This window comes from Lepidochelys kempii, chromosome 6 (assembly GCF_965140265.1).
Source record: "Lepidochelys kempii isolate rLepKem1 chromosome 6, rLepKem1.hap2, whole genome shotgun sequence".
NCBI classification, from domain to species: domain Eukaryota; kingdom Metazoa; phylum Chordata; order Testudines; family Cheloniidae; genus Lepidochelys; species Lepidochelys kempii.
Window position 1 is genome coordinate 120,724,629 of NC_133261.1, and position 25,429 is coordinate 120,750,057.

The following is a 25,429-nucleotide window of genomic DNA, read 5'->3' on the forward strand; positions in this document are numbered from 1 at the left end:
TTTCTAAAAAACCGACTTCTATAAATTCGACCTAATTTCGTAGTGTAGACATACCCTAACAGCCATTGATCAGGACATGCAGGAAAAAGAGCACAGACACAGGGATGGATTTAAGAGGCAGGCTGTACTTTATTAACTCAATACTGTGGAAGGGCACTCTGCTCTGTCTCCCTTCTACCAGCCATATAAATGGGTCCAGGGCAGGGTTACAGGCTTTCACTATATAATCCAAAATTCCCCCCGCCCTCTACCACAGGGGTGCCAAAAAAAGGGACCTCAGTCTGCAAAGGCTTCAGTTCACCCCTTTTCTTAGAGGCCCAAGCTCCATCAGTAAAATCCCAGATCTCTCACTTCTGGGAACTGGCCCTTTCGGCCTTTGAGCTGCACTGGATGTCAGTGGCAAAAAAATCCTGGCAAGGGCTTAAATTAGTAAATGGGGAGGAGTAAGGAGCCAATTAGCTCTCCTCTCCCTCTGGCTAGCTAATGGGAAGCAGACAGCACACAGCGTAGTATGTCCCCCTCCTATCAAATTTTCCACCCATTGAGTTGTGTGGAGGGCATTTTGAAATGACTCACAGACAGGCAGGGAGATTCTTTATATTTAAACCTGTAACGCACAGAAGACAGAACAAAATATCCTTTCCATTTACATAGCTACAATTGCCACAAGGACTGGCAGCTCAGAGGGAATGAATGGAGGCCTGGAAATTGAGGCAGGAATCCCAGATCTGAGGAATATCTGAATGAAATTCCACACTCATTCATTGTGTCATTCGACTTCCCTCACTTTCACACTTTAACCACAAAAAATTCTCCAACATCAGAGGTGTGTGAAGCTGGTGAAAAACTTTCCAGGGATTTTCACACAATTTTTTTGTTTTGGCCATTTCATTGTGGAGGACTCTGTGCCCCTTAAATTTTGGGTTTCCCTGTTATACAAAATGCAGTTATTTTTGCATCAGAGACGTGTGAAATGTTGACAATGCAACACTGCGTTTTTAAAAGCTCCCTTTTGATCTGTAGGCAACCCCTCTAACTTGAAAATTGGCTAATTTTCACTAGAGAGTGGTGTACTTTTGTGCAATAAATCTGAGAAATCAAATATTGCAAAAAAATGGATTCTATTTTTGCATTAGTTTAAAAAAAAAGCCACCCAACCCGGGCTTAACTTTTAATTGCAAATATTTCTACCACCCCAAGTCCTTGCCATTTCTATTAACAATGCAAGTAACCACCCCAACATAACACTTCCCTTAGGCAGAACATTTTCCCTTGGAAACGTGAATCAGGGAATGTGCCTTTAATAGCATAAATGTCATTTTAATCTGCTTGCAATGATCCATGGTGAACTTCTATGACGTGCACCATACATCAGTGACAGCCTCTTGATTTGGTTAGGGCAAAATTCTTCAAAATGACAGCAGCTCACTGAAGAAATCCCTACTCCCTGTTTCCCTCTATTCCGTCACGATAATGTCTCATTGGTGGCTTTTTCCTCCCTTCTGCTTGATTTCACTTCATAAACCTGGTCCAGCCCAGTTCCAATGGTTAGACGTGACCCAGCAGGAAATGTCTAGCTCTTCTCCAATCCAAAAAACAGCAGGCCTGTAGATGCTGTTTGGGAAAGGGGAAAAGGAATCCATGCCAAGGTTCCAGGAAGGCGGCTCATGGCCAGGCCATCTCAGACTTTCCATTCCATCTGCAAATGAGACATGACAGATACAGGTTAGGATTGAGCAGCTGTCTCCAAAATTAAAAGCTTTGTTCCAGATAGTTTTTCCTCATAGATTCTTATGTGCGACTCAAGATATGTTTTTCATAATAAACTTAATCCAAGTACAGTATACATGAGCATACAAACATTCTGAAACTGGTTCAAAGTTTAGATGGCAGCTAGTTTCTTACACGTGACCTAATAATCAATTGTGAGCCTATATTTGCTAACCTAATGATTGGCAGATATTTAAATGGTACCACTGTACTCCATTTCTGATCTACAGTCTCTACTGAGAAGTGGAATAACTTACACTGATTCACTGTGATCACTGCAATATAATGATGTTACCTGCACTTGCCCTCAACATCTTGAACAACTCACCAAACTTCACTGTCTCAGTTTTCACACCTGCAAAGTGGGGATAATATTTATCCACTTCCCAGGGATGTGGAGAACATAAGTTACTGTCCATGAAAGCACTTTAGAGAAGTGCCTGGTATTATTACTGTGATAAAAGGATCTGTGAGAGCAACCGTTGGACAGGAGAAGCTGGAAAGTAAGCCAGGAAAATGGGGAAGAAACGAGTCATGGCTTCCTAATGTCATGGTTTCCATTAGGGACGGGATGAACATAAAACTGTAGCATCTTGTGCCATGGGATTTTTAGCAGCATGATTCTGTTACACCAAGTTGTACTGGTATATTGGCCTAGAGGATAGAGCACAGGCCTCAAACTCAGGACACCTGTGTTCTATTCCCAGCTTTGCCACTGACTTGCTGGGTGACCTTGGGAAAATCACTTCCCTTCTCCGTGCCTCAGGTTCCCCGTTTAAAATAGGGATAATGTCAATCATACTGACCTCCCTTTGTAAAATGCTTTAAGATCTACTGAAGAAAGGGGCTGTACAAGAGTTAGGTATTATTAGTACTCCTTACCAACTCCGGTGCAACTGAGGGGAGAATCAGGCCCCTATATTTTCCCCTAATACCAGTTTCCTCCAAATTCCAGAAGAAAAACTTTGCTCCTTGCCAATAACCCTATCCCATCACACAGTAGTGTACTATGCACCATTATACCCTCTGGTTACAGAATAAATTAAAACACCATTAGCAAGACAGCTGAGAAAGCAATGGGAAATTCAACTGGTGAGGAAGCTTTTTTATTCTTGATGTCTATGAAGCTCTCCAAGTTTGGCAGGCTCGTGAGCCCAGTAAAGTTAATGGGAGAAGGAAAATCCGTCATGCACAATTGCTAGTTTGGGGCTCACAAAACCCAAATAAATCAAAAGAGGAAGCAGCAAAGCCTCTATCACTAGAAGGTTTGTTTTGTGAATGTTTTATTATTTAATTACAGTTCCTCTTGCTTCCAGTTTTGATTACTAGGTCTTTAGTATGTTATATATAGAAGGAAGCATAATCACTTAAACCACATGAGCTATTTTGGAGGCATTCCATATTCCCCTTCTACTCCTGTGTTAGGGTTCTTTCCCCTTCACAATACTTTTACACATTTCCCTTACATTATCTATCGATGGGTTTTATATTGATACAGCGATGTATTATCTGTGCGCTTTCCAAGTGAACTTGCTAGATACCGTTAATGATTGCTTCTTGGAGCAGCTAGTCCTGAAACCCACAAAGAGAAAGGCAATTCTTGATTTAGTCCTAAGTGGTGCACAGGACCTGATCCAAGAGGTGAATATAGTTGAACCGCTAGGTAATAGTGACCATAATGGAATAAATGTAACATTCTTGTAGGGAAGAAAATAGCAAAGAAACCCATCACAGTAGCATTTAACTTCAAAGAGAGGAACTACACAAGAATGAAGAAGCTAGTTAAATGGAAATTAAAAGGAAAAAAAAATCACAAGAGTGAAAAGCTTGCAAGCTGTGAGATGTAGCTCACGAAAGCTTATGCTCAAATAAATTGGTTAGTCTCTAAGGTGCCACAAGTCCTCCTTTTCTTTTTGTGAATACAGACTAACAGGGCTGCTACTCTGAAACGGGAAACTTTTTAGTGGCTCAAACGCAATGTACACTCCAAATTTAAAAAAAACAAACAAAAAAAACACACAGCAAGAGGACCCCCCCAAAAATGACACGATGGCTAAACAACACAGTAAAAGAGGCAGTTAGAAACAAAAAAGACATCTTTTAAAAATTGGAAGTCAAATCCTACTGAGAAAAACAGAAAGGTGCATAAACTCTGACAAGTCAAGTGTAAAAGTATAATGAAGCAGGCCAAAAAAGAATGTGAAGAGCAGCTAGCAAAGGACACAAAAACTAACATCAAAAAAATGTAAGCACATCTGAAGCAGGAAGCCTGCCAAACAATCAATGGGGCCACTGAATGATTGAGGTGCTAAAGGAGCACTCAAGGAAGGCAAGGCCATTGCAGAGAAGCGAAATGAATTCTTTGCATCTGTCTTCACTGCAGAGGATGTGAGGGAGATTCCCACACCTGAGCCATTCTTTTTAGGTGACAAATCTGAGGAAATGCCCCAGACAGAGTGAGGTGTCAACAGAGGTGGCATTGGAACAAACTGATAAACAAACAGTAATAAATCACCAGGATCAGATGGTATTCACCCAAGAGTACTGAAGAAACACTCATGAAATTGCAGAACTACAAACTGTGATATTTAACTTATCGTTTAAATCAGCTTTTGCACCAGATGACTGGCAGATAGTTAATATAATGCTGATTTTTTAAAAATAGGTTCCAGAGATGATCCTGGCAATTAAAGGCTGGTATGCCTAACTTCAGTACCAGGCAAGTTGATTGAAATTGTAATAAAGAACAGAATGATCAGACACATAAATGAACATAATATGTTGGGGGAAGAGTCAACACAGCTTTTGTAAAGGGAAATCATGTCTCACCAATCTATCAGAATCCTTTGTGGGGATCAACAAGCATGTGGACAAGGGTGATCCAGTGAATATAGTGTACCTGGACTCTCAGAAAGCCTTTGACAAGGTCCCTCACCAAAGTCTCTTAGTTAAAATAAGCTTATCATGGGATCAGAGGGAAGGTCTGCTTATGGATCAATAACTGGTTAAAAGATAGGAAATGAAGGGTAGGAATAAACAGTCAGTTTTCACAGTGGAGAGAGGTAAATAGTGGAGTTCACCAAGGATCTGTACTGGGACCAACGCTGTTCAACATATCCTTGAATGATCTTGAAAAAGGAGTGAACAGTGTGGTGGCAAAATTTGCAGACAATACAAAATTATTCAAGATAGTTAAGTCCAAAGCTGACGGCTAAGAGTTAGAAAAGAATCTCGCAAAGCCAGGTGCCTGGGCGACAAAATGCCAGATGAAATTCAATGTTGATAAATGCAAAGTAATACACATTGGAAAATATAATTCCAATTATACATACAAAATGATGGGGTCTAAATTAGCTGCTACCACTCTTGGAATCATTGTGCACAGTTCTCTGAAAACAACTGCTCAATATGCAGCAGTGTCAAAAAAGCTACCAATGTTAGTAATCTTTAGGAAAGGGATAGATAATAAGACAGAAAATATGCCAGTATACAAATCCATGGTACATCCACACCTTGAACAGTGTGTGCAGTGCTGGTCACCTCATCTCAAAAAAACTATATTAGAACTGGAAAAAGTACAGAGGGACAACAAAAATGACTAGGGATATGGAACAGCTTCCCTATGAGGAGAGATTAAAAAGACCGGGACTGTTCAACTTGGAAAAGAGAGGACTAAAGAGGTGTAACCTCTTTGGGGTTTAGAAAGCATGGCCCCTTTAAATCTTTTTCCGGGGGGGGGAAGGGGGGAAGAGTGCTGATTGTTCCAGAAGGAGGAAGTTCTGTTGTGGGGAGGAGGAGCAGAGAGAGAGGGGAGAGCAACAGGGTATGTCTGGTGCTCCAGATAGAAGGGCTGCAGCAAGCAGGCCCTCACACAGTGAAGCAGCCAAGAACCTGCCTGAAGCCTGGGAGGGACACAGCAGCCGACTGGGGACACCCCAGTATGGGAGCCAGGAGGAGCACTGTGCCAGTGGAAGGAGAAGTGGACAAGAAGGAGGACAAAGTGGAAGGACAAAGTGGAGCTGAACCCAGTATATCTGCTGCCCAGAGCTGCATGGGGCCGTGAGAACTGGAGCTTGTGACTTTGCACTGGGGTTGAGGAGGGAGGCTGCTAGCTAGTTAAGTGGGGAGGCTTGAGCCCCACTTCTCCCAGGCCTCTTTACCAGTGGAGATTTGCAGCTTTCCAGTCCTCCTTCCCCCTTCTGGTCCCAGCCAGCAACGGATCAGCTCAGGCCCTGCATATCTCCTTTTAACTGCGCCTCCTTCACTCTGATTGGCTGCTTCTCTGCAGCCCTTCTAGGCAGGCCTGGAGGATCCCACCTTCATTGCACCTTTTCTGGGAATGGGTGTGGCAGGACAAGGCCTTCAGCAGGGGGCCTGAAAAGGCCTAGTACACCTCATCATAACTTCATACAACACAAAGTCAACCTGTGGATCTCCGTTGCCATAGGATGTTGTGAAGGCCAAAAGTATAACTGGGTTAAAAAAAAAAAGACAAAAAAAAAGACAAGTTTATGGAGCTATTAGCCAAGATGATCAAGGATGTAATCCCGTGCTCTGGGGGTTCCTAAATCTGACTGCCAGAAGCTGGGACTGGACAACAGGGGATGGATAGCTCAATAATTGTCCTGTTCTGTTCATTCCCTGTGAAGCATCTGGCACCAGCCACCATTGGAAGAGAGGAGACTGAGGTAGATGGACCCAATGGTCTGACCCACTATTGCCATTCTTACGTTATGTTTTTATGGTTTTTGTAAAATCAATAGCAATAATTAAAACCCTAGTGTCACTAGTCTAGTCTTGAGATAATCCAGCCCTCATCAATATCACCACTCCACCTTTACACACTCAGCAGAAGATAATCAGATCAAGTTGAAAATAAACATGCGCCATGCAGATACATATAGATCTGGATCCAAACTTGAAGGGGGTTGCGGGTTCAAATCTAAGTTCTTGGTTCAACATATTATAGATAAGGTCAGCCATGGATTTCACATATGGATCCAAAGTTAGAGATGGATTTCTGATCTGAAGGCAAAGTTCAGGGGTGCTCAGAACCATGTGGTTGATTGTGAGCCTTCAGGAAAAATCTTCACTGATGTGTTCCAAAGCACAAAGCTCCTCCAGCAAGTTTAGCTTTACTGCACTAAAGTCAGTGATGGTCTAGTTCAAGACTAACCTTTCACCTCTGTGCATTAGGATGAAACCTTGCTGTGGCTGAAAGTGATGGATAGTCTCATTCCTCGTCCACCGAGACACTTGTCCAAATCCCGTATTAATCATTTTACCACCACTTTCTCTTGATTAGTATCTCCACTCAAGACTGGACCAGCTTGGAATAGCAGAGTGTGTTACAGGCAGATAAAGGATGCCCAGCACTGGAATTAATTGTGCATTGGCAAGACTGTGGAGGACAGAAGCACCTAGCAAACCCACCTGAGACTGGCTCCTCATTGTGCTGTGATGAATATACACGCATAGTAAGAGCTTACAATCTAAATAGATAAGACAGACAAAGTGTCGGATGAGAAACAGAAGCAAAGAGAAGTAAAGTCACTCACCAAAGGTCACACTGCATGTCCCTGCAAGAACTCACTGGACCACCTTGCCTCAACCTGTGGCAGTTGGAGGTCTACACTGATGTCACTGCTTGAGTTGCGGAAGGATGCCTGCTTATAATAGGAGCCATACCATGCCATCATTTTTTAAACACAACTCCCTCAAGTCATCCATTTGATTCTAGTTAGATATGTATGTTTCCTTTGAAATTTTCTCACAAGAAACGCAAAACAATTCTTATGACCAAATCTCTTGGGAATCTCCAAGTCTCCTGTGGGGATGTGTCTCTTTCTGTTGAAATAGGACAAGGAAAATTCCTGAGGCAGGTCACCCCTTCCTCTGAAATCTTCTATCCACCAATACAAGAGTCAAACTCATAACAATGGCCATTTTTCACCTTTTACTAGGGGACTTGCAGATCCCAGGCTGTGCCATCAAATTTATTTTAAATAAAAGCAAGTCTGTCCTTCAGAATGAATTTAAAGAAGTAAAAAGCTTCTGAAAAAGTCTGTCCCATACCACATCCACCATTGTTGAATCCTCGCTCTGCTACTACTGGTTCTTATCAGCCATCACACCTTCAAGTACAAAAGGTGTGTCTAATATTAGCCAGGAAATGTCTTGGTAAAGACCTGGACTTTTTCAGCTAATCGGCATTAATAACTTTGTATGTCTGAAGACAGTCCATAGGAAATGCAGGCTGACTCATCTATCCAGTAATTAGACAAACTCCTTGAGAAAGTGCAGGTGGCTGCACCACAAGGCGCATTAGCCAAGGTGTAGAATACGCTTCTGACCAGAGGGCAGATAATAGCAGCAATAATTTCCTCTGGTGATATAATATAAAAGAGCAGTATTTCTGACAGACGTGACATCTGGCTGGGACTGGAAACTCAAGCAGCATTCTGGACTCACTTAAAGGAGCTCTGTAATACATGGAAATCATTGATTTATTTTACACCCTCGCAAATTACTGAAAAGAATCACAATCGAAATTCCACAAGAAACAGCAGGTATTTGGTATTTATGGTATACATCGTCCCAGGATCTGTATCTTGTGTTCTTTTTCTGCAAAGGCTAGCTGTATATCATTTTTATGTATCCGAAGGATTGTTGTAATGCAATGTGAACCTACGAACGGGATAAAGTTACATATTCTCCATTGATTTTCCGTTGTATCCATTATCTTTAATGCTGGAATGTAGGTTAGTGCTAGTGGCCGGAAGCTTCTTCACCTCCGCACTGAATGGTACTTTAGGAAATCCATACCCTGGTGGCATATAAAATCAGCTGTTAGTTGTCAGTAGGAGACAGATTTTCCCAAAGTGCCAGCTTAATGGGGGAAGTGGGGTGGTGCACCCATCCACAGAGCATATTTTTGTGCAGGAAAGAGAGACAGAGAAGCCAAAGGAGTAAGACAAGGGAAAGAAGTAAAAGGACTGAGAAGAGATGAGATAGGAAGTAAAGGAAAAGAGACGAGATGGAGCCGGAAGTAAGAGAAGGTGTAAAGAGTGAGTGAAGGAAGAGGAATGATATAAGGGATGGAAAGGGGGAAGGCAATGAAGAGAAGTGGACAGTGGAGAAGAGTGCAGGGAGGAGACACAGAGAAGGAAGAGGCCAGACTTGTGGCCTGTCCATGTGCTGGAGCTCAAACCCATGTAAGGAACCAAGCTTAATGCTCTTCCACCTATGTTGGTTTCTAACACAGTTGACCAACCAGCCCAGATGGGCCCAAACATATAAGAACTAGATTTTAACAACAGTTCTCTACTTAGCATTTCAAATCACATGTTAAAGCCAACCCCCAAAAGTTTGAAGTATTAAAACAGAACAAATGTTTAAGTTCACTGGGTTTCAGCACTACCCAAGATCCAATGTTGCCCGCAACTAGTCCTGTGCATTTCAGACAGTGACCCTAAAATGTGGAAAGGATTCCTTTATAAAGCCTTCAAACTCCCAAACTATTACAAGAAATTACTTGTAACTTTCCCCCATATTAAACCTGTATCCTAGGAGTAAGTGATGAAATTTTGATTAGGGGGACAAGTGGTTTTTTTATCCATAAGAAAGAGCCAGAGCATTTACTCATGCAAATCGTTCTATTGAAGCCAACGGAATTAAGTAGCCATTCACCCCTGTGAGTAAGAGGTTCACAGTCTGGTTTAAAAAGAAAAAAAATCTCCACTTTAATTGCAAAAACTGACTGTAATCTTAACTAGGGAGTCATCAATGTCTGTCTCTATAATGTATTTTTAAGTACAAAATTCTTCTGAAGGACAGGTGACCTGTTCATCTTCTTCTGATCTTTACTGCTTTCGGTACTGATGTTGACATCTGCAACTAATTCACAATCTAGGAGTCTGAGCTGTGACCAATGCAAAAATGTTTACAAAACTCTGACCAGCTTTATTAACACACTGTACTGACCTCATTCAGCGCTTGTTATTCTAAAATAGCAATTCCAGAATTATTCTTTTTGAATAATTCCTTGTGTGAATACCCTTCTGTGTTCCTTATTCTGGAATTTGCCTTATTCTAGTTTAGTTTTATCCATTTAAATTAAACTGGAACAATGCATTCATATTCCAGAATAAGAGTGTCCACACACGGAGTTATTCAGGAATTGCTATTGAACTTTAATTTCACATCCTGCTTTAAATTCACATCCTACTTTAATCCGAATTAATTTTCAAGCATAGCTAAACCCCAGAGTCTCTACTATAACTGAGCATGCATGTAGAAAGATAAAACATGGATTTTTCTTCAGTTGATTGACTAGGTGAAGAATAGAAACTTCAGCGGGTATTGAGTGAGACTTGGGGCTACTAAGTTTTGCAACTAGTGCAAGAAAATCTACCACTCTAACCCCGTAGTGTTACAATTATTTTGTTATTTTAGCATATGCTGAAAACATAAGTGCTCCATCCCAAACTGCTCTTTCTCACTCTGTGTGCGCTTCACAGCAGGAACCCTTTTCTCATTTAAACAGCCAATTAAAACCTACTCTGGCACTTAGCACATGACATCAAGTTGCAGTACTTAGCTGCCTTCCACAGTGTGAATTTAATTTGACAAAAGGGCAACTAATAAAGATCTTGGAAGGCTGGTTAAAGTTAATTAAAGCTTTTCTTTACTCTTGGTTTAAAGGTACACTTCCCCCTGGTGTGAGAGCTTGCTGCTATTTTTTTAAAGCTACTTTATATCCTCCAACCAGAAAATTGCGTGTCACATCCTGGCAGGCTACATTTGAAGTCTCATGGTCAATGTCATGTCAGGTTTTGACTCTTTACCCAGGAATGGCTGGAGAGAGAAGCTTTTCGTCCAAAGCACATAAGGAAGAGAACAAGGGAACTTGTTTCCTGCAGCCAGACTTCCCTTCTCCTGGGGGAGTAGAATTCTGAAAGGAGGACTTAGCTTCTGTCACACTGAACTACATTCGTCCTATTTCTTTAAAGCAATCTGTAATTCCAGATGTGTTTTTATAAGCAGAAGAGGAGGTTCCTCCAAGTAGCCCGTATGGCTGACTCATGTCATAAGTATTTAATCGTACTGATGAAAGTCATTTTAAACGCTTCAACCATACACAGTGCTGTTCCCTGCACAGTCATATCACTATCACAGTCAATTCACCTCTCTACCACTGCATCTTCAAGCATCTTGCTTCTTTTTTATAAATGCATTCTAAAAGAAAGTGCAAATAACGTTACCACGTAGCAAATAATGATCACCCTTGGAAATACCCCTCAAATCTTCTACATGAGCACCACAAATGAATAATTTTTTAAAAAATCCGCTTTTCTGTTTGTACAATTGTTTTAGAGCTCATTCAAGGATTAAATATTTCCTATTTCATGTATAAATTGGTTAAAATATATATGACCATTAATGAACATACATTAGAAATGACATACTTTAAGCTTTCTCCAATTGTGTATAGACAAAAGTACACTGACATACCTTAAAATCATTGTCTCTTTATGTGCGTGATTACGATAGCCTAGCTAGAAAATAGTCCTCCTGCCATCATGAGATGTATTCTCCCACTGCTAGGAAGAGGATAGCCCTGTGTGATTTCTAGTGCATGAGCCTGTTCCAGAGCCCACTGAAAGCTATCAATGAGAAGCGTTCCATAGACTTCACTGGGACTTGGATTAAGCCTGGTGAGTTTCAACAACAGGTTTAAAACTAATTCCAAGGGCCAAACCCTGCCTCCTCCTCTGCATCTATGGAGGGTGGCTTCAGAGGGCACTGACCTAGGGTTGCACTGTGAAAAGGGGGGAGGGCAGCAAAGGGGGGCCCCACCAAAGGGGACTGCACCCTCACCATTACCGCTCTGCTTGCCCACAGGGAGGCTGGGGTCAGGGCAAGCCTGGTGGATTACAGAGCCACCACCACCCATTATTCCCTGGGGGTAGGGAAGCATTTAACTGTGGGCTGTGGGAACTACTTGCAGAGCCAAATGTTGCAGTGGTAGCTAAAGAGTGGTCTGCTTTTCTAGTGCAAGGGAAAGATCACTAGTCCTCAGTCACAGTGCACAGCCTGGCCCTTCGGGTTATGTGCCAAGTCCAGGAATTGACCCTGCTTTTCGGAAGGGTACTGTATGTGTGTGTGATAGAGAGAACCTAGATATCCTAGGTATTTCCCTGTGTAGGAAGGAATCCAGAATTTAGAGGCCTGAGCTGAGCCATATGTAAAGTGGGTATAATATCTGCCTGCTGGGGGTGTTCTGAGGCCTACTTCGTTAAGATTTTTAAAATGATTGGAGATCCTGGGATGAAAAGGGTATATGCCAGGCATTCAGAAACCATGGCAATGAGCACGTAATAGCCGCTTACTTTGTATGTCAGCCCGTGAAAGGACACAAAAATGAAGTCAATGGGCAAAACTGGTAGAACTATATCTGTGGGCATGATAAGGCTAGTGATGAGTCACCCAACTAGAGCTATATGGGGCTAGCTGTAGTTTGATGGGCTGGGAGGTTTTTATCTATGATCCAGGTGAATTTTAAAGTTTATTTTTTACACTTGGTTACATTTGAGGCCTTGTCCAGCTGGACAGTTACCCTTTAGAAGGGCATTTACTCTCTACTTCAATATTGTATACTTTCAAGAAGCCAGAGTTCCTCAATTTAGGAGAGTGGTGCATTGAGGACTGTATTGGAATTGCAAGCTGTCACTTTCAGTGTGGGGGATTTCCTGGTCATGCTTGCAGGCTAGAAGGCTCTGTAGTGAAACCTGTGATGTAGCAGCAGTCAGGCTGCAACAAGCCAGCCTAGAGTAAAGTGGGGTCAGTTGTGCCTCTTTGTTTTATGAAGCAGCCTGCATTGTGTCTCTGTTTTTGGTTAGGGTGTATTATTGTTCTGGATTCTAAGAATAAGTAGTGTTAGATTGCCACCTTCCAGCAAGAGTATTTAATGTTTTTATTTAACTTCTCTGGGTATGCTGTGTACAGAACTTGAAGAATTGGGTGCTGCTTTATCAATACTTCAATCATAATAAAGAAGGGTTTATTTCCTTAAATATTTCCCCTCTGCCAAACTTTAAGTCATACGGCATTAGGGTCTACAAACCCCATATCCCCAAGTCACTGAAGCATGGGGAGTCTAGTCTTTAGAACAAGGGGTCCCATCAGGAAATCTTTACTCATGCAAGTAGTTTTACTGACATGAATAAGCCTATTTGTTTCAGATTTGCAGAATTAGGCCCTTTAATTGATGGAATGTTACGACCTTGTTGCATCTGGATGGAGGGTGCATGACTAAGATGTTGCCATGACTTTTCAGGAGAGAGCATTAAATAAGACAGCATTAGAGCAATGGAGAGATCTCAATTTTCTTGTATATGAGTTCAGGCTGTGGGGCTAACGGACACCGAAAGAGAGAGCTTAACACCTATAAATCTTACACCATAAACTAACTTGATTCATGGCTCAAATGTAACGTCCAAGTTCTTGACAGTCTGGAGAGCAAATTTTTAAAATACGGTTAGCTGCTATCACTGGAAACTTTAACTCCCTGGCTTCACACTCAGAAGGTTTAAGCTGCAAGTGGCAGGAGAAGATTTATGTGTTCTTGTGAACAAAATAAGTAAGGGTAGGAAAACTTGACCCAACAGTTTTGAGACATGCCTGCCATAAATAACCAATTGATCTGGATGACTAACAAAGCCATTAGCAGGCAGGGAGTGCCCGCTGCAATTCAGGCACCACATGCAGTGCTGGAGGTGCCAGCGAAATGGATGTGGCTGGCAATTGACCAGCGCGGTCATCTCCCCAAAGGAATACTCAGGAGGGATAAAGGCAAATGCAGTCTCTTTCATCTCAGCCATCTCGTACTGCAGCCAGAGTTGAGGATTATGTGGAACCGTTCGGTCATGGACAAAACCAAAACAACACGACTACCTTGCTCCCGGGCAGCAAATCCATTGGAGGAGTGAAAGTATTTCAAATTAAATAGAAGACCCTGTCTTGACACTTGCAGACAATAAGCCCTGTGTGCTGCAAATCACCAGAGCTATGCAACTGATAGCGGTAGTCTTAATCCAGTGGGGCTCTCTCTCTCTCTCTCGTTTTGTTTTCTGGTTTCTGAAGAAGAATGGCAGTTGTTGTTTTCGTTGTGGGGGGGAGGGGAAGGCTTACATCTCTGGTCACTGGCTGTCAGGTACAGGGAATGAAGTGGAAGGTTACATTTCATTATCAGATTATAGGCCGCTTCCCCCCAGTCTCAAAAAAAAAAGACTGTAATGAAGGTAATCTGAGCCACTTCATTGTCACTGATGCATCCCTGAAGCAGTCTCCAAACTCACATGCATTTATCTTGGGTAAAACTTGATTACTCTATTTATTCTTTCTTGGTGGACTTTCCCGTCTTTATGAAGAAGGACACAGCTGCAGGAGTAAGAATCCATTGAAACTGCCTAGTGAGCCTGGAGAGTAGATTTATTTATTTCTGGAGAAAGATAGTCACTGTCTTAAGAAGAAAAACGCCAATGACAGGAAACAGTGGGCCAGACACCCCATTGCTCTGCACCTTGTATATTGATTTATATCAGATTTCTAAAACAGAGCTTGGTGAGCACCATTAGAAGGCTCACAAACTTATTAAAGGGATACCACCCTATTCCTATACAGAACAAGAATACATATTATGTATGTGACTGTGTCCAAGTTTCATTGTGCTAGTCCATAGGATGTCCTGCTGTTTCAGCAACTTCCTTTGGGCAGCCTAAAATATCCCCATTTCACCTTTTATCAGTTCAAATCTTTTCTTAATATCCACAAAATATGTTTCTGAGAATAATACCACCTTGACTAGCATTTGCTCTGTTTACAGGAACACATAGCCCAGTGGAGTGAGTGTTCAGGGTGATGAGCAGTGTTTGGAGTGAAGACACCATCAAAACTAGGAGTGACTATTGTGGACACTTGAATGTTTCTTGATAAATTAATTCAGAATGCTAAAGCCTGTGTAACAGGGCATGATGGGTGGGGCATGTATGCACATCCCAGTGTTTCAGCCCATGGACTCTTTGTAATTGGGATTTGTAATAGCAGGGCACATCACCAGGGACAAGCGTCACCAGGGACCTACAGGAAACCAGATACATTCCTTCCTGCAACTGTGGCAGCCACAGAGAGAAGAAACCCGTGGTCAGTGATGCCCCAGTATGGGTCTTTCCACAGTAGCCAGGAAGAAAAGAGAAGAGTGTGTCCTGGGAAAGCCTTGGGTGGTTAAAATCTGGTATTTTGAATTTATTGGCTCTTCTTTTGGAACCTCATTTGACAATAAAGCCAGCCCTGAGAAAAGGCTCCTGGTTCTTGGGAGCTTTATTTGATATTCCTTGTCTAGTGACTTTGTCCACTGAATTATAGCCCAATTCTCATTTACACTAAGACTCCTTCATACCAGTCTGGCAGCATCAAGGAACCTTGATCTAAAGGAGCATCAGACCCTATCATACTGAAAACAATTCTCCACCCTGAAAAAATAGGCACAAGTCACTGCTGCACCAGAACCAGCACAAAAGTGCCCTGGCTTTTCACTTGGAAAAGGGTCATTTTAATACTCACAGACATTCCATACATTTTTAGAAATACCCACTGGCCTCTAGAGAGACAGCATGTTGAAATGCATTTAAATAAATACCGAGGTTATCACGTATTACATAGTCAACATTAAAATAACCAGCTATATTTAACCCCACACAGAAAGCCAGATCCAACCTTCAGAATAAATTATTTATTTTAAAGGTCATTTGGAACGGGTTTGTGTGGGTGAAAAAGCCTCCACTGTCCACAGTCCCAAAGCAGAAACAGAGCTCATGTACAGATTTAAAATGTATAACTAAATGTATGTTAAATTAAACAATTTTACATACCTGTCAAGATTTGAATTCAGATTTCTGGGTTGCTCCTACAGCAGCTGATGGAAACTCCATCACTCACTGCACTGAGGTAGCTGCTTGTGCATCATCCACTCATGATAGTAGATAGGCATTTCAGCTCACCTTTAATCATTGGAAACATAACAAGCAGAAGAGCGGAAAGGTCAAGGAGTCGGTGTTCAGATTTGGATTACATTTAGGATAGGAATTCGAGTTGAGGTTTGAGGCCAAACCCAGGCTAGGGTTTAGATTGAAATTCAATCCTGAAATCACTAGAGTTTCTCCTCAGACACTAAAGAAAACGAGGAGTCCTTGTGGCACCTTAGAAACTAACAAATTTGGGCATAAGCTTTCATTGGCTAAAACCCACTTAATTGGATGCATGCAGTGGAAAATACAGTAGGAAGATTATATATATATATATATATATATACACACACATATACATACACACACACACACAGAGAACATGAAAAAATGGGTGTTGCCATACCAACTGTAATGAGACCAATTAATTAAGGTGGGGTATTATCAGCAGGAGGGAAAAAAACTTTTGTAGTGATAATCAAGATGGCCGATTTCAAACAGTTGACAAGAAGGTGTAACAGTAGGGGGAAAATTGGCATGGGGAAATAGTTTTTACTTTGCGTAATGACTGATCCACTTCCAGTCTTTATTCAAGACTAATTTAATGGTGTCCAGTTTGCAAATTCATTCCAATTCTGCAGTTTCTCGTTGGAGTCTGTTTCTGAAGTTTTTTTGTTGTAGAATTGTGAGTTTTAGGTCTGAAACTGAGTGACCAGGAAGATTGAAGTATTCTCCGACTGGTTTTTGAATGTTATAATTCTTGATGTCTGATTTGTATCCATTTATTCTTTTGCGTAGAGATTGTCCGGTTTGGCCAATGTACATGGCAGAGGGGCATTGTTGGCACATGATGGCATATATATCACATTAGTAGATGTGCAGGTGAACGAGCCTCTTATGGTGTGGCTGATGTGATTAGGTCCTATGATGGTGTCCCTTGAATAGATATGTGGACAGAGTTGGCATCGGGCTTTGTTGCAAGGATAGGTTCCTGGGTTAGTGTTTTTGTTGTGTGGTTGCTGGTGAGTATTTGTTTCAGGTTGGGGGGCTGTCCGTAAGCAAGGACTGGTCTGTCTCCCAAGATCTGTGAGAGTGATGGGTCGTCCTTCAAGATAGGTTGTAGATCCTTGATGATGCGCTGGAGAGGTTTTAGTTGGGGGCTGAAAGTGACAGCTAGTGGCATTCTGTGACTTTGTTTGTTTGAAGAACAGGAGTACTTGTGGCACCTTAGAGACTAACAAATTTATTTGGAGCACAAGCTTTCGAGGGCTACAGCCCACTTCATCGGATGCATAGAATGGAACATATAGCAAGAAGATGTGTACATATATATGTATACACACATATACACACACACATACAGAGAAGGTGGAAGTTGCCAAACAAACTGTAAGAGGCTAATTAATTAAAACCTGAAACCTGTAATTAATTAAGATGAGCTATTATCAGCAGGAGAAAAAAACTTTTGTAGTGATAATCAAGATGGCCCATTTAGACAGTTGACAAGAAGGTGTGAGGATACTTAACATGGGGAAATAGATTCAATATGTGTAATGACCCAACCACTCCCAGTCTCTATTCAAACCCAAAAAGAAAAGGAGTACTTGTGGCACCTTAGAGACTAACCAATTTATTTGAGCATGAGCTTTGGTGAGCTACAGCTCACTTCATCGGATGCCTACCGTGGAAACTGCAGCAGACATATACACACAGAGATCATGAAACAATACCTCCTCCCATCCCACTGTCCTGCTGGTAATAGCTTATCTAAAGTGATCATCCAGTTGGTCCATTTCCAGCACAAATCCAGGTTTTCTCACCCTCCCCCCCCCCCCCCCCCACACACACAAACTCACTCTCCTGCTGGTAATAGCCCATCCAAAGTGACAACTCTTTTCGCAATGTGTATGATAATCAAGGTGGGCCATTTCCTGCACAAATCCAGGTTCTCTCACCCCCTCACCCCCCTCCAAAAACCACACACACAAACTCACTCTCCTGCTGGTAATAGCTTATCCAAAGTGACAAGGCAAGGTAGCCTATTTCCCCTTGTTTTTTCCTACCCCCCTCCCCCAGACGTTCTGGTTAAACTTGGATTTAAACTTGGAGAGTGGTCAGTTTGGATGAGCTATTGCCAGCAGGAGAGTGAGTTTGTGTGTGTGTGTCTGTGTCCCCGGGGGGGAAAAAAAAGGGGGGGGGGGTGAGAAAGCCTGGATTTGTGCTGGACATGGCCCACCTTGATTACCATGCACATTTTAGGGAGAGTGGTCACTTTGGATGAGCTATTACCAGCAGGAGAGTGAGTTTGTGTGTGTATGGGGGTAGGGGGGGGTGAGAAAACCTGAATTTGTGATGGAAATGATCCACCTTGATTATCATGCACATTGTAGGGAGAGTGGTCACTTTGGATAAGCTATTACCAGCAGGAGAGTGAGTTTGTGTGTGTGGTTTTTGGAGGGGGGGTGAGGGAACCTGGATTTGTGCAGGAAATGGCCCACCTTGATTATCATACACATTGTGAAGAGAGTTGTCACTTTGGATGGGCTATTACCAGCAGGAGAGTGAGTTTGTGTGTGGGGGAGTAGAGGGTGAGAAAACCTGGATTTGTGCTGGAAATGGCCCAACTTGATGATCACTTTAGATAAGCTATTACCAGCAGGACAGTGGGGTGGGAGGAGGTATTGTTTCATGATCTCTGTGTGTATATAATGTCTGCTGCAGTTTCCACGGTAGGCATCCGATGAAGTGAGCTGTAGCTCACCAAAGCTCATGCTCAAATAAATTGGTTAGTCTCTAAGGTGCCACAAGTACTCCTTTTCTTTTTGCAAATACAGACTAACACGGCTGTTACTCTGAAACCTATTCAAACCCAAGTTAATGGTATCTAGTTTGCATATTAATTCAAGCTCAGCAGTTTCTCGTTGGAGTCTGTTTTTGAAACTTTTCTGTTGCAAAATTGCCACCCTTAAGTCTTCTACTGAGTCCAAATAGTGAAAATCTTGCGAGATCAGTAGTTCTATAATTGCTACCCCTTGTATCATGGCAATCTTGCAATATCCGTGGTGCTTACAAGATTTTTAGCCCCACCTGAATCAGTTCTGGAAAAATTAGTGCCTGGTAGTTTTGAGCATGACCAGGAACAAAAAAACAAAGGAGCAGCTTTGGAACTGGGGCTTTGAACGAGGAGCCCTGTCCCCAGCTCTTTAATTTACCAGGGATTTCAGACGTGAGATTCCAGTTCATCCTACCTCTTAGAATAATGAACAAGCAGAACAAAGAACTCACAGATTTTAAGGCCATTATGAATATCATCTTACCTGCATAAAACAGGCTATAGATAGAAAGCCACAACTGGGGCAGACCAACACAACGGGAGGTGTCGATGAGGAAACAATGGGATTTGTTCTCTTTTAGCTGATTTGGGAAGTTACTTTATACAACTCACCAAATCAACACTGGTACACACACAAATAACCTCTTCCATATCCCTCATCAAATCTGGGTTCCCATTACAAAGAGTTTATTCCAATTTAGAATTGTATTTAGCTCAGGTCACAATGTAAACTTCTCTCCCCACAAAATATCTATAGTGTGCCTTCCCCTTTCACTTCTGTCTCCAGTGTAGCCCAACTGGGAGGGCTTTCTGTGCATTGCAGGATGCCCTTCATGCTTCTGCTCAATGTGTGGGATTGCACCATGTGTCAGAAGGCTGCTTGTGAAATCACTAGAAGCAATGACACAGCTCTTACTTCACAGTGGGATTTCAGGATGTCCTTCAGCCATGGGGAGGAATGGATGGAAACTCTAAAACAAGGTGTAACTTTACAGGATGTGAAAGACTTCAAGAAGCATGGTCAGAGGACATCAGGAAACTACTTTTAATTAGCCCTGCTTTGTGTTATTCCTGCTGATGAAAAATAAAAAAATTCATTCTGTCATCAGCTCTATCTATAGCACAATCCTTACATGAACTAATCTGTCAGACTCGAGTCCTCTAGCAAAACATGTTATAATCCTGATTCTCAGCTGTGAGAATCAATCATCCATTTCCAGAACACATTGGTTAACATCCCTGGAACCTAATATATTTTTATTACACCAAGAAAGCCAGAGGCGGAGCACCAGGTTCTGAAGCGTTTGTCTATTAACCATGCAGTTTCATAGGAACTGTTCCCTGTTCCCAAGGTTACATTCAACATGCCTGCCCTGGAATAAAGCAATCAATCAAATCTCAACCTTCCTAATAGGGAGAGTATATGCAGCATGTGTTGATATTTATGGAATTAGGTAAGCAAAAGGGATCCCCAGCATGAAGCTGGATTTTGAAGTGGACAGTCTGAGAAGCTGTGATTGGATGAATACAGAAAAGCAATATTGTCTTTTAAAGTAAAGGAAAACAGTCTGATATAAATTAACAGACTTATCCACCAGACATACTGGAGGAAACACACACATATGTATGGTCATATGAGACTTCACCCTCAGAAGCAGAAACTGCCTTTAAAAATATCAGATAGTACTTATCTGTCAATATCCTATCAGCAGCATGTTTGGTATAGGAAGACTGCAGCAAGAGTTAAATTCCTACCCTTCAAAAAGTCAGCTCTGACGGTGTACATCTATAGCCCCCATTTCTGAGCACCTCACAATCTTTAATATACTAATCCTCACAAGACACCTGTGAGGGAGGGAAGAGCTATTATCCCTATTTTACAGATAAGGAACAAAGTGCAAGGAGATTAAGTGATCTGTGCAGGGTTACACAGGTACACGCACTTGCATTTGGGCTCCCTAACTGGGCAGTCATTCATGCAAATCTGGGGGTAGATGTGGAGTTTATGCATTTTGTTTGTGCAGAGTTCTGACTGTTCAAATGGTACCTCTGCCAATATTGCAGCTACAGTTAAGACGACCCACTCACAATTTAAATCCACCATCTAGGTTTTCCCTATGAGTCCTTAGGTTAGCAAATTGGCATCACACAAAAGTAGAAAACAAAATGGATAAGGAAGACAGTAGCTAACCAACTGAACATGAGCTCCCACTGAACGGAAGTAGCAAAAAGAGCTAATGTAATCCTTGGCGGTATGAATACAGTAATATCAAATATCACTTGGGCCCTCTGCATACAGCCATAATGAGACCATAATTGGATATTGTGTCCAGTGCTGGTGTCCACACTTCAAAAGCATTGCTCAAAAGCTCATTCTCTTGTTTATTAAAGGACCCATTGTCATTTCCCAGACTGTGTGCATCACACATGCATGCAGAACAAGCTGAGAACATCTACCACTTTTATTCCAGTTTGTGCAATAATGGAAAGTTTATATGCAAGTGAAATTGAGATATAATTAACAGTATTGTCAACTCCTTGAATTCAAAAATCATGAATAAGGACTCCAAAAATAATGAAACTGGCTTTAAAATACTGAGATTTTACAAAATAATGTATTCGGAGTTTTTTGTTTGCCTTTTTGCTTTTGATGCTTTAGTGTTTGTTCACATTTTAAAGCATTTCTCTATAATTGTGAGGACCTAGAAACTTACTATTTTTAATGAAAGCTGAGATTTTGGTGTGTTCACATGAACTCAGATCTTAGGGCTTTAAGAATAAAATCCACCAAATATTGCCAGACTCGTAATAACATTGCCAGAGCTGGCAACACCGTAGTTACTGTGCAATGTAGAACTGTAGAGCCAGATTTCAATTTTGGATGTACAGAGCTTTTCAAATGTTTATATATTTATATATATAAAACCCCACTACAATACTATTGTTGTGGGAATAAATATTCGTCTTACTCAGGTAACAGCAGGAAAAGTGGAAGATCTACTGGATATAAAAGGAGTGTTTAATCCTCCTAAATATTTTATTTTACCAGTCTGATATCACTAATGTTATACAGTTATAAAGAACTGATGTAAAACTGCAATTTCTATAGTTCATTTTCTGAAAACTCCAGTAATTTATGCATTTTTATCCAATTTGTCAGATTCTTTTCAGTGCTGGACTAGCATGATGCCCCAGTGTTGAATAGTTAATAATGCTATTAGTATTAGATTATTAAAAACACTAGCAATAAGAGAAATCAGATGCAAGTAGCACTTCTACCAGTGAATGTTCATATCTACCTGGGACAGACATCTTTTGCTGGAACTTCTACTATGTCTTTTCGCCTACACCACAATATGTCAGTTGCCAAGGGGTAGTAGCAATGGTGGAAGGCCAGTGGTTATAATGGCCTCTGCCGTCTCTATACTAGCCATCTTACCTTTGCTAGCACTCGTGGAAAAGCACAAGTGGTGCAGTGGAGGGGGATTTCTTGAAAAACACTATTAGACAAGGCTCTAGTGTGATATCTAATGCTTAGGAAAGTAGTGAGGAAAGGGAAAGGGAACGTAGCAGCAGAAAGGATGCAATTATATCATGCTGTACTTTAAAAAAAATGTTGCCTATATATTTTAAGGCCATCTGAAACACAAATCTAGCAGGTTCCAACATACAATAATGTAATTTCAAGGAAGTTAACACAAACATTCAGAATAATTACAGTAATTGGGCCTATAGCTATTGGAAGACAAAACAAACAGATGAATGAGCATGTTAACTCAGTTTTTTTAATCTCATGAGAACACTGTAGGACAAATGCACAGGTAACTAATTAGTTTAGGATTACATAAACCCTATACACTTACCAGGAAAGGGCAGAGGGGATAATTTACTATACAATTACAAAGCTTGCACATGGTTGTCTCCATGGGGCATTGTAAAGTGGAGATGCTCATTAGTGCAAGTCAAAGCTGGACTCTGAAAAGCTCCCCTCCTGTTCCCCGGGGGCATCTTTTTGCACTAGAATCTTAGGCAAGGAGTCGAATTCCTCTCCCTGCCCCATTCATCCATTAACAAATTAGATTCTTTGGAAACGTTTTTTCTTAGCCCATATTATTGAGGGCACCAAAGAGGAGGCTAAGAAACCCAAATACCATGTCACGACAGGGCCTTTGTTTGTTTGGGCATCAAGAGACGATGCCCAATATTCTAATATTCTGAAAGTGTATGTACTAGGGGGTCATAAGAGTCATTGTTTATCACAAGAATGGCCTTACTGGGTCAGACCAGTGGTCCAGCTAGCCCAGTATCATGTCTTCTACCTGTGGCCAGTGCCAGATGCTTCAGAGGGAGTTTACTGGGTGAGCCATCCCATCCCAGCTTCTAGCTGGGAGAGGTTCAGGGACACCCCTGACTGCTAGAAGCTGGGACTTGCAGGCTGAGTGGATTACAACCACAAGGGGTTCCTTGGTTTCCTCGGTTTCCTCTCTTCTTCTCCACAAGCTCCCCTTCCCTTATATGAGGAACTTTGTGTGTCCATAATGTCCCCCTCCCCTCATACCATTGTGCCCCATTCAGAGACCCCAATAGTTGGTGTGGCCCCTCCTTCCTCTCACGAGGAATCAGCCATTACTGTCAGAAACACGGGAAGTCACATTTTTAGGAGCTTTTTTACTTTCCTTTTAGGAAGGAAAGCACAGCAAAAGCAATCCTCTCCTGATGGCATCCTGAAACATTACGTATGTGGGAATTCAATGTAAATTGGCTTGCAAATTTCACAGCTAAGATAGGTTGAAAATACATCCCCGACTTCAAGTCCAGGCCAGTTCAATTACAGCACAGCACTCAGGCTGCAGGTGAGGATAAGGAGGGTGATTGGGAAATAGCAATCCAATTTAATAGTGCCTCCTGCTGGTTGGTTTGAATGCGTGTGAATTTCATGCTTGTGAAAGGTGTTTGATTTACAGCACTAGAGAGAGAGAGAGAGTTACTCACAGAAGAAGCACAGCACCTGTGGTGGCCATGTGAGCTCCCCAATGCTGCCCATCCAGGTGTCTTAACTGCGATCCAGATGAACCACCTCGAAGGATGAAAGTGTAGTTTAGTTTCCATACTCATTCAGACTTTGGTCTCTATCCTGAGGATGCCAACCAGGAAGATAGTTACGGTTTTGGTGTAAGTGATTTGGACACTACAAACTGATCTGAAATCAAACTCATTTCATGTATGAGTTGAGTAGTTGAGCAGCTCTCATGCTCTTTGGCCACTACCAACCCATGCTGGATTTGAACTACCATATGACAGGTAAAAATCTTTGTATCCCTTATCTAATCCCCTGAGCCATCTAATAGCCCCTCAGAGCAGAAGAGTGGCGTTAGGAAGTACCCACCTGCCTTCACTAGTTGAAGGACAAGCCCTGCCAATTGCAGCCAAAGAAAGAGAACATTGTTAGCGTGGTAAGAGATAATGGCACCCTCTTTGGACTATAACAAGGCTAAGAAGAGCAAACCCATGCTTGGGTGCTGGATTGGGGATGGGAGCCACATTCCACTTTTTCCAGAATAACTCGGAGAAGCGTCAACATGTTGGCCAAGCATTGAGAGTGAGTGGTCAGCCATGTTATTTGCGTGGCTTTGCTTTCTGATAATAGAATGATTATTGGAAAAGCAACACACAAACTTTTGGCTTTCTGGGGGTGGGGGGGGTCATCTTCCAATTATTTATCTAATGAATGCTATAGGCAAGGAGGAACAGAATGTTCAGGAGAGCAATATCTGGTAGAGACCATGTTTTTGGAAAAGTCCCCATAATGCATCCTTTGTGTTTAAGGTATGCATATGTACTGAGATTGAAGTTATGCACATTTCAATGGAAATTTCATACAGTGTCAAAATTCTATTATACGATCACAGTTTATTGCACTACATTTGTAATTTCAATGTGTAAGTTCTTTGCTTTGATATGCCTTAAGGGCCTCAGAACAAAACTCACATGATGAAATGAAAGTGTCAAATCTAATTGCAATATTTGGCATTTGTTTTGGGGGGTGAATTCCCACACCCCCCATCAGGACACACTGTTAGCTGTGGCTCAGATTTGGGTAGGAGCTATCTAAACTTCCTCATAGGGCTCTGCTAAGATACCTCAGTCCATCTTCTCTCTTGGGACCAGGCTGCCAGTCACACTGTATCGTATCTGCTTTCAATTGGGTTGAAGTGTCCTTTAGTAGGGGTGCAATTTTTGTCATGGTAATTTATGGGACAAATCATCTGGCAGTCATACTGAAGGACAAAAATCTTGCAAATATTTAGGGGTGGAGGGTGAGGGGGGAGTCCCTGACCTATTTCTGTACCCAAAATATCCTTTTGTTTTCCCACCTTCACTACCAGCAAGATCCACAGTCCCAAGTAAACATAGCACTATGTAGCCCTAGCAGACAACGTATATAAATCAGAGGGCAGCTTTTAAGTGTATAAATATCATCTCAAAGCCAAGTGGCAAAGCAAGATGCTGCCTGAGAGGAGACGGGGGCAAAATCTGAGATCAGCAGGTCGGGGGAGCTCTGCAGATGCGGTGTTCTCTCAAGGGAGTGCCCATACAAATCACAACTAGAAAAGACCTATTACATCATCTTCTCTAAGCCTTGCCCATAGAGGAACATTGCCTGCAGCATATTCCCAAGTGTTCTATCCTGCTCAGTTTGAAATGAATCATGATGGGCTTCCAACTATTTCCCTGGGGGAGGTTATTTCACAGCCTAGTAGGTGTTATTGTTAAGACAATTTTCCTGAACTCAGTCCTCAGT

At 41.9% G+C, this 25,429-nt stretch overlaps 1 long non-coding RNA gene across 1 annotated transcript; it reads right to left on the bottom strand.

Annotated features, from left to right (window-relative positions):
- Positions 1 to 105: 105 nt before the first annotated feature.
- On the bottom strand, positions 106 to 23,749 carry LOC140913925 (uncharacterized). The gene is made up of 3 exons (XR_012159697.1): positions 23,620 to 23,749; positions 15,702 to 15,830; positions 106 to 1,699 (listed from the first exon to the last, which is right to left on the bottom strand). It is a non-coding gene; the product is annotated as an uncharacterized lncRNA (long non-coding RNA).
- Between the last annotated feature and the right edge of the window lie 1,680 nt (positions 23,750 to 25,429).